The sequence below is a fragment of the Chenopodium quinoa genome, unplaced genomic scaffold (genome assembly GCF_001683475.1).
Source record: "Chenopodium quinoa cultivar QQ74 unplaced genomic scaffold, ASM168347v1, whole genome shotgun sequence".
NCBI lineage: Eukaryota > Viridiplantae > Streptophyta > Magnoliopsida > Caryophyllales > Amaranthaceae > Chenopodium > Chenopodium quinoa.
In genome coordinates this window covers 5,059,180-5,071,844 of record NW_018743510.1, presented here as the reverse complement: position 1 = coordinate 5,071,844, position 12,665 = coordinate 5,059,180, and positions in this window count along the sequence as shown.

Sequence of the window (12,665 nt, the reverse complement as noted above, 5' to 3'; positions counted from 1 at the left end):
TCAGACGGGACCCTAAGGGCCCGACGTACCCGTCATACCGAAAGGAGGGAGCGGGAACAACATCATACAGGAAGCGAGCCAGCAGGCGCACCGCCTGTTCGGCAGCAGCCGACTGATGGGTCTGCTCCCATCACAAGGAACGAACTCATGACCTTCATGAGGGACTTCAAGGGAGAAATTCAAGAGTTGATCAACAAGAAGCCGCCTGCTCTGGACAAGGAGCAGTCGACTAAGAAACCCTCCACTTCACAGAAGAGGAAGCCAGTTCAAGGGCGAGAGGCGACCCCTCATCCTAAATCTAGGAAGCGGGAGCCACCTGCCCTTGATTTCACAAAATACCGTTTTCCTATTCCAGGAAATAGGAAACCTGTTCGTCATATTCAGGCGGACGGGTCGAGGAAAACATACACAGACGCTCGGCTACTGCTAGAGCAGAAGAAGAGTGACCGATTGTCAGAGTCGGCCTCTACTTCAAACTTCCAAGACAGTCTGCGAAATTCCTCGATGAGGCATACTCAGTCGTATCATGAGAGTCAGTCAGGCGGCACCTGGTGAGAATACAGATTCAAGGGTTACCGGATGAAGTAGCCTATACTGACTTTTTCAGAGGTCTCAAAGACGGGTCGACCTTCAAATTTGATTTGGTCCGAAAGAGGGTGGCGACTCTTCAAGAGGCCTTGATTGAAGCGGAAACTTATATACAGGCGACTGATCTTTGTAGTACGGTAAAACAGTCAGACGGGAGAAGGTCCGACAAAAGAGAAGGACGACAGAAACAGTCGTCAAACAAAGACGAGAAGAGAAAAGAGGTCTGGGCGGCTGATTCCTCTAAACAGCCGGCCCAGAAAAAGAAAAAAGAATTCAAACCATACTCCCCAAAGTATGCGTTTAACAAGGATAGCCAATTTATCCTAAAGGAAATCAAAGGACGGATCTCAATTGAGAAGCTAGTCCCCATGAAGGGTTCTGCAAACAACCGGAACCAAGAAAAATTCTGTGATTATCATGAAGATGTTGGTCATCACACCAATGAATGCATCAGTCTCATGCGGTATCTGGACCGCCTGGCTGAGCAAGGTGATCTTGACACTTATGTCAAGAAATCTACGGGGAACACTTCCTCGAAAAAGCAGTCGGCCAAAAAGAATCAGCAGGCCAACAGTTTCGATACAGATGATGCAGTCGTCTACACCATTGCAGGCGGCTTCTCAGGAGGCGGCCCCACTATTAGGGGCAACAAAGACAATATCAGACGGTTAGATGTAAATTCCGTTCACCAAGAAAAGCCCTCCAAATATTCATTTCCTGAGATTGTCATCACTGAAGAAGATCTAGGAGGGGTAAGAGGGCCGCATGACGACCCTATCGTTATTGAATGTAAAGTGGCCAACCAGAGAGTTGGCCGAATCCTCATAGATACCGGAAGCTCCTCAGATCTCATCAGTAGCAAATGTCTGTCGAAACTAAAATATCAGACTGATTGCATACATCCGGCATCCCACCCTTTAGTAGGGTTTGGAGGAGGAGTCGTCCATCCAGTGGGACGAGTGGATTTACCCATCCGCCTGGGCGAAAAAGGGGAAGGGCGACACATGGTAGTCCGGTTCCTGGTAGTAGAAAAACTCTCGGCCTACAACATGATTCTGGGACGACCAACCCTGAATAATTCCAAGGCTGTTATAATCCCATCTCTTATGTTGCTCAAATTTGAGAGGGATAATGGAACAGTCGGGTCCCTAAGGGGAGATTAGAGGATGGCCCGAGAGTGCTATCTCTCGGATGTCAAGCCCACTGTTATGGCCACTATGTCGAGCGGTGGAAAAATAGACCTTGACAATGTCAAGGAGAGTGCGCCTGTTCAAGAAGCAGGCGGCAAGAAGAGAAAGGCATCCCAGACAGGGGCCGCAAGAAAAGACAGAAAATAACAATCATTGGCAGAGGAGCGGTCGGATGAATTCCGCCCTCAGCCAGCTGGTGAGCATACGGACCTGATGTTAGATGACTCGCGTCCTGACAGAACAATCAAGGTTGGGACGACTGCTCTAAGGGACCTGGGTGACGACTTTCACAAACTATTGAAAGAATACAAGGACATCTTTGCCTTCGAAGTCCATGAAATGCCAGGCATTAGTCCTGATCTGGCGGTACATAAACTGGTCGTGGATCCGAAAAAGAAGCCAGTACGGCAGAAGAAGCGGAACCATGGCGAAGAAAGAAGTCAGGCGGCAGCCGCCGAAGTTAAAAATTACTTGATGCAGGGTTCATTCGGCAATGTTACTTCCCAGACTGGGTTGCAAATGTGGTGCTTGTTAAAAAGCCGAATGGCACCTGGCGAATGTGTGTAGACTACACAGACTTAAACAAGGCGTGCCCCAAAGACAGTTACCCTCTGCCTAAAATTGATAACCTGGTCGACTCAACAGCCGACCATGCTTTGATGAGCTTTATGGACGCCTACTCTGGTTTCCATCAAATTCCTTTATGGGAGAAAGACCAGGAGAAGACGGCCTTCGTCACTGATCAGGGGTTATACTGTTACACGGTCATGCCGTTTGGTCTTAAGAATGCCCCGGCCACTTTCCAGCGAATGATAAACACTGTTCTTTGATCAGATTGGGAGAAATGTCGAGGCATATATTGATGATATGATTGTCAAGTCTAAACTTCAGAAAGATCATCTGTCGGACCTCCGAGAAGCTTTCGCCACACTCAGGCGGCACCATGTCATGCTCAATCCCAAGAAATGTGTCTTTGGAGTTGAGTCTGGGAAATTTCTCGGATTCCTTATCAATCAGAGAGGAATAGAGGCGAACCCTGAGAAGGTGCAGGCGGTCATCGACATGCAGTCGCCTCGTACCATCCGAGAGGTTCAGAAGTTAACAGGTTGTCTGGCGGCCTTGGGAAGATTTCTAAGCCGATCAGGCGACAAATGCCTATACTTTTTCCAGGCAATTAAGAAAAAGGCAAGGTTTGAATGGGGGCCGGATGCTGAGGCGGCCTTCCAGAAATTGAAAGTTCACTTGCATTCCTTGCCGAGGCTGGTCAGCCCTTTGCCCAAAGAAGTACTCTACATGTACCTGGCCATCTCTGATCATGCGTTAAGCGCTGTTCTCCTTGCTGAAAGAGACGGCTGTCAGCTCCCGGTCTACTTTGTCAGTCACGTACTGAAAAATGCCGAGTTGAGGTATCCCTTAGTGGAGAAATTTGGTTTTGCACTTCTCATGGCTGTTAAAAAATTGAAGCCCTACTTTTTGGCACATGCTGTCGTCGTGTATACAGACCAACCTATCAAGCGGCCACTGACCATCATGGAGTCGTCAGGCCGAATGATCAAATGGGCCATAGAAATACAGAGCCTCGAAGTTACCTTCGAGCCTAGAAAAGCAGTGAAGGGGCAAGCCTTTGCTGACTTTATTGTTGAGATGACTCGTCCTCCTGACTCTCAAGTTCCAGACCAAGTCTGGAAGGTATATGTGGACGGAAGCTCTACTTCAAATGGTTGGGGAGCAGGCGTCATATGTTAGTCGCCAGAGGGCGACAGGTACGAGTATGCTCTACGCTTCAGTTTTCAGGCCTCAAACAATGAGGCAGAATATGAAGCTTTACTAGCCGGAATCCGCATGTGCAAGGCGGCAGGGGCAAGAAAAATATACGCCTGTTCCGATTCACAATTGATAGTGAGTCAGTACAATGGCGAATACGAAGCAACCCATCCGGCCATGATAAGTATTTACAGGCGGTCCGACAAGCAGTCGGCTCCCTTGAGGATTTCCATCTGACCCAAGTGCCGAGATCAGAAAACAACCAGGCGGATGCACTTTCAAAATTAGCATCATCCGCCTCCTGTGATACTCCTCGAATTGTTTTTTGGGAAGTAATGGAGAGGAGAAGCATTGAGGAAGAACCTATTGGAATCTTAGACAGAAGCTCAACCTGGATGGATCCAATCAGGGCATATCTGACAAATGGTACCCTGCCGGATGATCATCAACAGGCGGCAGCACTGAAAAAACGAGCAACCAGTTTTGAAATAATAAAGGGAGAACTTCACAAAAGGGGGTACCTTCAACCCTTCTTAAAGTGTGTTACTCCAGAAAAGGGGCGAGAGATACTGGACGATCTTCACTCTGGTTACTGTGCTTCCCATATAGGCGGTAGGACGCTTGCTCAACGGGCAAGGCGGCAGGGCTACTTTTGGCCTGCTTTAGAAGCAGATGCGATGGAGATGGTGAAAAAAATGTGACAAGTGCCAAAGGTTTGACAAACTAATTCACCGTCCGGCTACTGACCTCACTACCATTCATAGCCCACTACCGTTTGCTAAGTGGGGCATGGATATTCTGGGTCCATATACGCCTGCTACAGGCGGAAGGAGGTCCATACTTGTTGCCGTCGACTACTTCACTAAATGGGTAGAGGCGGAGGCTGTAAAGGGAATCAAGACGAAGGATGTAATTTCATTCATTTGGAAAAATGTCATCACTCGGTTCGGGGTTCCCATGTCTATGGTTTTTGATAATGGTCCCCAGTTTGAGACGCCTGTTCTCAAAAGCTGGTTGGGTGACCAAGGAATTGCACACTACTTTGCATCTGTCGGCCGTCCACAAGCAACGGCCAGGTAGAAGCCTTTAATAAAATCATCTCAGACGGTCTCAAGAAAAAGGTTGAACGAGCAGGCGGCCTATGGGCGGATGAATTACCACATGTTCTCTGGGCCATTAGGACAACTGAAAAAGGGGCGACTGGAGAAACTCCATTCCTCCTAACTTATGGTGCGGAAGCTGTTCTTCCAATAGAACACTACGAGCCGACTCTTCGAGTAATGCTATATGACGAAGAGGCAAACTGGGAAGCCATGCGCCTGGCATTAGACTCACTTCCTGAAAGGAGGGGCAATGCTGTCTTGCGCCATGAAATTTACCGCCTGAGAATGACTAGATCATACAACAAAAAAGTACACAGGCGTCCACTCAAAGTGGGGGACTTTGTACTTAGAAAAATGGAAGCGATTGGAAGGGCTAATGAGTCTGGCAAACTAACTCCCAACTGGGAAGGACCCTACCGAATCTGTGAAGAGGTCAGGGACGGTACCTACCGTCTGGGAACACCAGACGGACAACCGTTGCCTCGAACTTGGAATGTAGATAATCTTAAGAAATATTTCTTTTGAATGATGTAAATAGTCAAGGGCTACTTAATTAAAGTTTGCATACTTAATATTCAATTTTGTACTAAGAGGGGCACGCCTACTAACAAACGGTCGGCTACTCTCCATACTCAGTTTTTATTCTTACTTAAGAGGGGCATGCCATCTGTACCCTTACAGTCGGCTACTCTCCATTGAGTATTTTACTCTATCTTAAGAGGGGCATGCCGTCTGTACCTTTACAGTCGGCTACTCTCCATTGAGTATTTTACTCTATCTTCGGAGGGGCATGCCGCCTGTACCTTTACAGTCGGCTACTCTCCATTGAATATTTTACTCTATCACCATAGGGGCATGCCGTCTGGACATATAGTCGGCTACTCTCCATAGAAGAGGGCCGACTGGTTCCAAACACACAACCACCCCCCTTATACTTAACTAAAAATGATCAGGGCCTGGCCGACCCTGTGCCTAAACAAGCGGCTACCCTCCTTTTACTTAGCACCTACGTTCACCAAGAACTAACCAAGGCCACAGGCCGAATGATCAGACCAGGCGCCAAGCCAACTGATCCAATCTTCAAAACTAATACGACCTGTCCCAACATCATAGCAGGCGCTCGGCGGCATCCTTCCGGATGAAATTCGTCGCAGAGAGCAGCTCCCTTTTGGGTGGAACATTGCTCTATAAACTAATTACACGGCACCTATACGACTGACCCCAAGGGCAACCACGTAGCCGTTTTTGAGACAAGGATAACTCTATCACTAACCAAACAAGTGGTAGCAGTTGGCATCTGAGTCAGATGACCGCCTGTATTACTTGGGATAAATGCAGGGGGTACCTCTTGAGTTAATAGCCAACAAACATTGGTGAATCAAAAGGTTCAGCCGGCCTCCGCCGCCTGGTACCTTTACTACTCAAGCAGGAGTGACGGCGACTGAGTAACACCAAAGTTAACTCAGTCACTCTCTCAAACTTAGTATGGAGCCTAAAAGGTATGAGTCGTCCGCCTGTTTTTAGAAAACAGGGGCTCTCAACCACTACTCCTGCTAAGTTAACAACCTATGAGTTAAAAGCCAACAAACATTGGCGAATAAAGGGGGACAACCGGTACCCACCGCTTAATACCTCTACTACTCAGTTACTTGGCGACTAGGTAACAATCATGTTTACTTGGTCACTCCCTAAAAATTTTAGTTTGAAACTAAAAAGGTGTTCATACAGTCAACCTAGACGACCTAAAGTCTCTAGCCTAAAAGCATGACAAGTAGGAAACAATTTCCCTACTTGGTTGATTTTACAAATGACAGGACCGCCTGCCTAAAGGGGATCCAGTCTTTAAAATGGTTCGAATACCGATTGGGTAAATGGCCGACTGATCATCTAGCCTAGAAACAGACAACCAGTCGTCCAGGGGCATAGGCGGCGTGACTAACTATCCGTACCTGTCTGCAACTATCGGCCATGTAAAACAGTCGGTATAGTGTACAATTGGATATCAGAATAATTCAATACTTGAACAAATTTGAAGCAAAACAAAAAAATTCATTAAAAAGAAGCCGGTCATTAAAGACCGGCAAAATATTCAGAGCCCCGGCCCCCTGGCCGGGTAAATACAAACAAACGGCACGCAGGCCGTGGAAAGAAGACATAAAGCTTAAGAAGGGGGCAGATCTTCAATATTAGCAGCTGCCGCCTGGTCAGCACTCTTCCTGCTGGACTCGGCTTCAGCTGCATCCTTCTTTGATGCATTACCCCCAAGCGGCACAAGCGCCACTACCGGCTGCTCCTCCTCCTCCAACGCCTCTTCCTCAGCAGCCGCCAGGATCTCTTGATTATATCTATCAGAACACTGGCGGTACGTTTTTTCCCATGAGGCAAAGTCGGCATTGGGGAAGAGGCGGCCCCAAGTCATGCGCTGGATTTGAGCAGAGTCTTCCATCATCTTCCGGACCAGCTCTTTCTTTTCTTGCTCGGCCTTTTCCGAGAGCTCCTGAGTAAGACTCTTCTCCTGGGTCACCAGGCGTACCTTTACGCTCGCCAAGGATTTCTCCAAGGTCTCGTATGAGGACATCTTTTGGCGAAGAGGTCTCAGCTCGGCCTTGAGGTTGTTGATGGTCGCCTTCAGCTTGCTATTCCTCTTCTGGGCCGCCTCTAACTGAGCCCGGATAGCGGCGGTAGCCTGCGCCTGATAATAAAGAATATCAATGGTCAGAACTTCATTTTGGGCAATTTGAAACATTGCCTTATCACAGTCAGAGGCGGCCATAGCTTTTGCAGCCTTTACCTCTTTGTTCTTCCGGTCAAGCGGCTTGCGAAGGCCGTTCACTCGGAGCAGGGCCTAAGTAAAAAGGGGAACAGGCGTCAGTTTCCAAACAAAAAAGAAAACAGGCGTCCTTGAATTCAAATACTCAAAAATATGCTAAGTATACCTCAGCAAGGACCCCTGCAATCCCGCCTAGGTCAAGGGTGCCGACACCCCTGACCGCCTCCCTTTCAGCTGGAGGAACGGCCTTGATCATAGACTTGGCCACCTCGACCAAGTCAGGCTCCTGAGGGCCGGCTGCATCAAGCATAAACAAACGGATTAGACCTAGTACAGAAGGGAGCAAGTCTAAAATTTACAAGGATAAATTCATACTTCTAGGTGGCCCAGCTGGAGTTTTAGAAGAAGTGGCCGGCTGCTTCTCAGCCGCCACATGTTTCCTGGCAGAACCAGGAGAGCTCGCAACAGTCGTCCTCCGGGCCTTGGGGTCCGGCTGTTGGGAAGAAGAAGCTCTTAGAGCGCCCGTCTAAAAAAGAAGAAAAGAGTCAGTATATGCATAAACACAACTCCAAAGAGAGGGTGAAAGGTTCGAAGCCCACCAAGGGTGCCCCCTTGTTGGGGGAGTCGGTTGAAGACTGTTGCATGATGGAGGCCTGCAACATGGCCGCCGCAGTCTTGGAGGCGGTAATCTTGCTCATGTCGTCCGCTGCAAAAACAAATAGCAAAGTTAATAAAAGTCATAACACGAAATGCATGGAACAACAGAGTATTCGACAGGCCGGCTACCTCTTGAGCACCGACTGCTGAGGCCACAAGCGGCCAAAAAGTACTCGTCGTAGAGCCATTTGAAGCTCGGGACGCAGTGCAGGGGTACTTGCTCTCGTACCCCTGAAGTAGAGTTCACCTTCGACTCTACTTTGAAGAGTCCTTTATCTAGGATCTCTTTCTTAGCCTTGGGGGGAACAGGCGGCATGCTGCGGCCGCCTGCAAGAAGGGGCGGATTCCTGTTCCACCTGTTGAAGCGCTTGTTCAGCTCTGTGTCTGAACTCTCAATGATAAGGAAGGTGCTCCGCCAGTCCTTCCATTTGTTTGCTTTACCTCTCGTCATGAGGTAGCCCCTGTGGCTCGTCAATTGATACCAGCAGGTACCGCCTGCCTTAGGGGTCCGGCTGAGGTAGTTCATGTGGGCGAAAGCCTCGAAGTTCGGCTCTACCCCGTGCAGTTCGCACCCGGCCACATAGCCGAGTACGTTGACCTAGGAGTTCGGGGCTAACTACCATAACCCCAACTCATACCCATCCAAGATCCGCTGAACAGCCGGATGTAGTGGGAAGCGCAGCCCAGCCTTGATGGCCGCCTCGTAGCAGCCAAAGCAGGCGCCATCATAACTGGTACCAGCCGACCAGACGACGGTGTTTTCTGGATCCGGCACGAACACTAAAAAGCCGGGGCCCATTGTGTGGTTTGCGATAAAGCTCTCCACTTTCTCTTGCATGGCTGTGATCCGGCCCCGAGGTACCGTGCAGTAGTAGGGGGTATTTTGCTCTCGGTGAGAGGCAGATGGCTCCGCCCAATCGTCCCCCTTCTCAACTGCGTGAGAAAGCCTCACCTCTTGTAGGCGACTTTTTTTCTGTTCTGTGTCCAGAGAAGCATGGCCAGAAGAGCTAGACTCGGAATCGTCCTCTGACGAGTCCGAAGAGGACGACTCTTCCCCTCTCCCGGAGGGGCCCGCCTCCTCTCCTTTAAAAGGAGCAGGAGAGAATGTAGAATTGTCAACTGTAAAATGGGAAGGGGTCACTTTGACTCCTCCCTCAGAATTGCCGGCTTTCAAGCCGCTTTGTTTCACTTCCACATCTGGCGCCTGGTTAGATGTTTCACTAATCGGCACCCTGTGGGAGGAGCCATCTGAGTTTGAGATCCTGACAGTCTTTTTTGTTCTGGCCATCATGCTCTGCATAGACACAGATACAGTCGGACTTTGTATAAAGGGCAAAGATGGGTCTAGAAAAGGGCAGGCGGCACTCCTAGTCCTAGATTCAGCCGTCCCAGGTGACCGGCTGATCACTAACCTAGGTCGTGTCGTATGCTTCCGTGGTGCCATTTCAAAAAAGAATAAAGTAAAGAGAAAATTAAGAGTAAGAGAACCGACGGTTACCTGAACGAGTGACGATTGATGAAGTTCTGAAAATCCTTTGTAGTCGGCTTGTCAGAGCAGGCGGTAGGCAGAAAGGGTCCAAAATGTCAGAGCAAGTTCAGGGGTCCGAATGTTCTCTCAAAGTTTTCAAGTGTGAAAATGACCGAAGTCAACACTCCTTTATATAGGTGAAGTGAGAAGGCGAAGGGTCACTTCCAGAATTCAAAATTTTGGCGGGAGAATCTCTCGGCCTCTCGCCGAGTGACACCTGTAGCAGGCCGTCGCCTGTTACAGGGCGATACCTGTCACAGGTAACACGTGACCAGTCACGTGCCACCTGTGAGGGGAAAATGATTAGGGGATTTTTCCCCACCAATCACCATCTGACAAGTGGACCAATCAGGTTCCGCCATGTGTCCGTCACATGGGCCAATAGGAGCCTGCCACGTGTCAAGCAATGATCCGTCCACTATGGACCAATTACGACACGACACGTGTCCTTCCCATGACACCTGGGATAACCGGTCACCTGGGCCCAACTTCCGAGGGAAGCCCAATCAGCCCAAGGTTAACCTAAACCTAGATTGGCACGTTTCCCGAGGTTATAAATACCTCCCTTAATCCTCATTAAGGGGGATTACGCAAAAAAACACAGATTACACACATTAAACACTCTCACCTAGAGAGACCCAATCACTATAATTTCCGCATTAATTACTCCTTAATCAAGTACTAACTTGACCGTCGGAGGCGGATCTCCAATCATCCGGAGCATCCGTTTGTTTTGCAGGTACAGGCGCAAGGATACCAGTCCCGGAATTGTAACTCTCCCGCAGGACATCAGAAAACCCCGAAACATCAACGATGAGAAATCGGAAGTTTTCTTTCCCACAAAGGACCTACGTAGCCGTCTCGTAGGTGTCTTTCCTCCAGATATTGCTCGACCTGTGCATGGTGTTAATTTACTTGGTGGTCCTGTCAGTTCGGATTCCTCTTTCTGTGGTGAGCTTGTTTCGCAGAGAGTGTCTAAGACCATTGTGCTAATGGATGTTGTTGCTAAGCTTGATGATCCCCAATGTGAGTTGTTACTACTTAGTGCGTGTACTGGGGTTTCAAAACTTTACTTTGCTATGCGAACTTGTCCCCCTCGTCTTTTTGAAGCGGCCTAGATTTCTTTTGATGTGGCCCTTCGGGTTTCGTTGGAGCGCATTGTAACTTCTTCCGGGCCTGGTTTTGGTGATTGGCAATGGCGACTTGCCACATTACCTTTTGCTTATGGTGGACCGGGTGTTTATTCAGCGGGTGATGTTCGGCACTATGCTTTCCTTGCGTCGCGCTTGCAGTATACTAGTCTTCAGGCTACGCTTCTTCGCAATTCTGGTATTGTTGGTCTTGGTTAGGCCTTCGAAGGTGCTCTTAGTCTTTTTAATAGGACTGTGAGACTGACCTTATGAGTAACCCTAGTGAGATCGCAACCCCAAACTCATGAAGTAATTGGCAGATATATATTTCACGAAGGTCACTACATTTGCAGAATCCACTTTCTCCTTATCTCTACGTCAGGTTGCCTTATGGAAGTCCTAGCAGGGAGATCACATTTTTGCTTGGTTGCGAGTGGCCCCAATATCAAGTTTTGGTCAGACTATGAATGGTAAGACTTACCATTGTATTCTTTGCTACCAGTTGGGTGTTCCTTTGTTCTCCATTTCGACACCGTGTTATGCTTGCTCAAGGGTTGACTGGAGGGAACGATGGGACTCTTCGACCAGTAGATGTGTTGCTTTATTCCTAGGACAGAGGACTTGATGTATATGTTGACTTGACGGGATCTTCTCCTTTAACACAATCTGGGTTGTCTAACTTCGTTCCTGGTCATGTTGTGTTGGCTGCGGCTCAACAGAAGTGGGACAAGTATGGGGCGTTGCAGGGCTATTGGCTATGGTTTTCTTCCTTTCTCCTTTTCTTCATTGGGGGAATTAGATAAGGATGTTGTTGCGTTACTGAAGTGGGTTCAGACGTTCGCTAGGACTCAGGATATCGGTGCTCGTGTAGCTGCTCACATCTTCAACAGGATCGGATTTGCTATAACTAGAGGGGTGGGGGCCCAGATTGTATCTCGACTCCCCACTAATTTCTTGTAAATCGATTTACTTTGTAGGTTTTTGTTATTTTTCTATAATAATATAATAATAATAATAATAATAATAATAATAATAATAATAATAACCCATTAATTTTGCTTTGACAAAACACCATGTAAGTGGGTTTTTTGAGAATGAGTGTTTTGTTGAAGAAGCAATAACTAATGGTTTTTTTTTTATATATATATATATAATTTTTTTTACCTGCATAATTGCACTTTTTGAGAGACTAGGGTGGCCTACGCCCGCGATGCGTTCGGAGGGGCTAGCCCTGGCAGAGAAGTTATATTGGCTTGTGTTTATACCTTAAGTTTGGGTGGTAGTTTTAAAACGTACTATTTGGTTTATGTGCTATGTGGTGGTTTTGTAGAAGGGATTGAAAGCCACCAAAATCTTTTGTGACGATTATTTTTTAAAATCCTCTAAAGTTTGAAAGAATTATTCCATGATTATTATCAAATAATATATTTTTTTTGAGGCAAATCAAACATATTTAATTGATTTTCATCCCTTCATATCATATTATTATCCCTTCATATCTTAAGGGGCAATTGTATGTTAGTTTATAACTCCTACTTGATTTGCATGTTTCAATAATACTTCGTATAATATTTCTAGCGTGGTGTTCTTCAGAATTTTTTTTTTTTTGGTGAGCTTAAGTCATACGAAGTAATAATATGTGAAATGTTGCTAGCTAAAAACTTAAAGATGAAAATTCTTAAATGTGCTGCTACCATCTAATTTCTAATACTAAAGCAATAACCAATTAGTTATATTTTTCCTCTTAAATTCCTTCATTTTCCCTCCCATAAATAATACCAGCTTTTTTTTTCTATCACTGATTTCCCTTGATTTTAGGATTTTTAAGTTCTTTATACCTTTTGATGACATCTGCTCAAATATCACTATTTAATATGAATCTCACTCACAATTCCATAACGTTGTTTATGTACCATCAAACAGATGTACATTTCA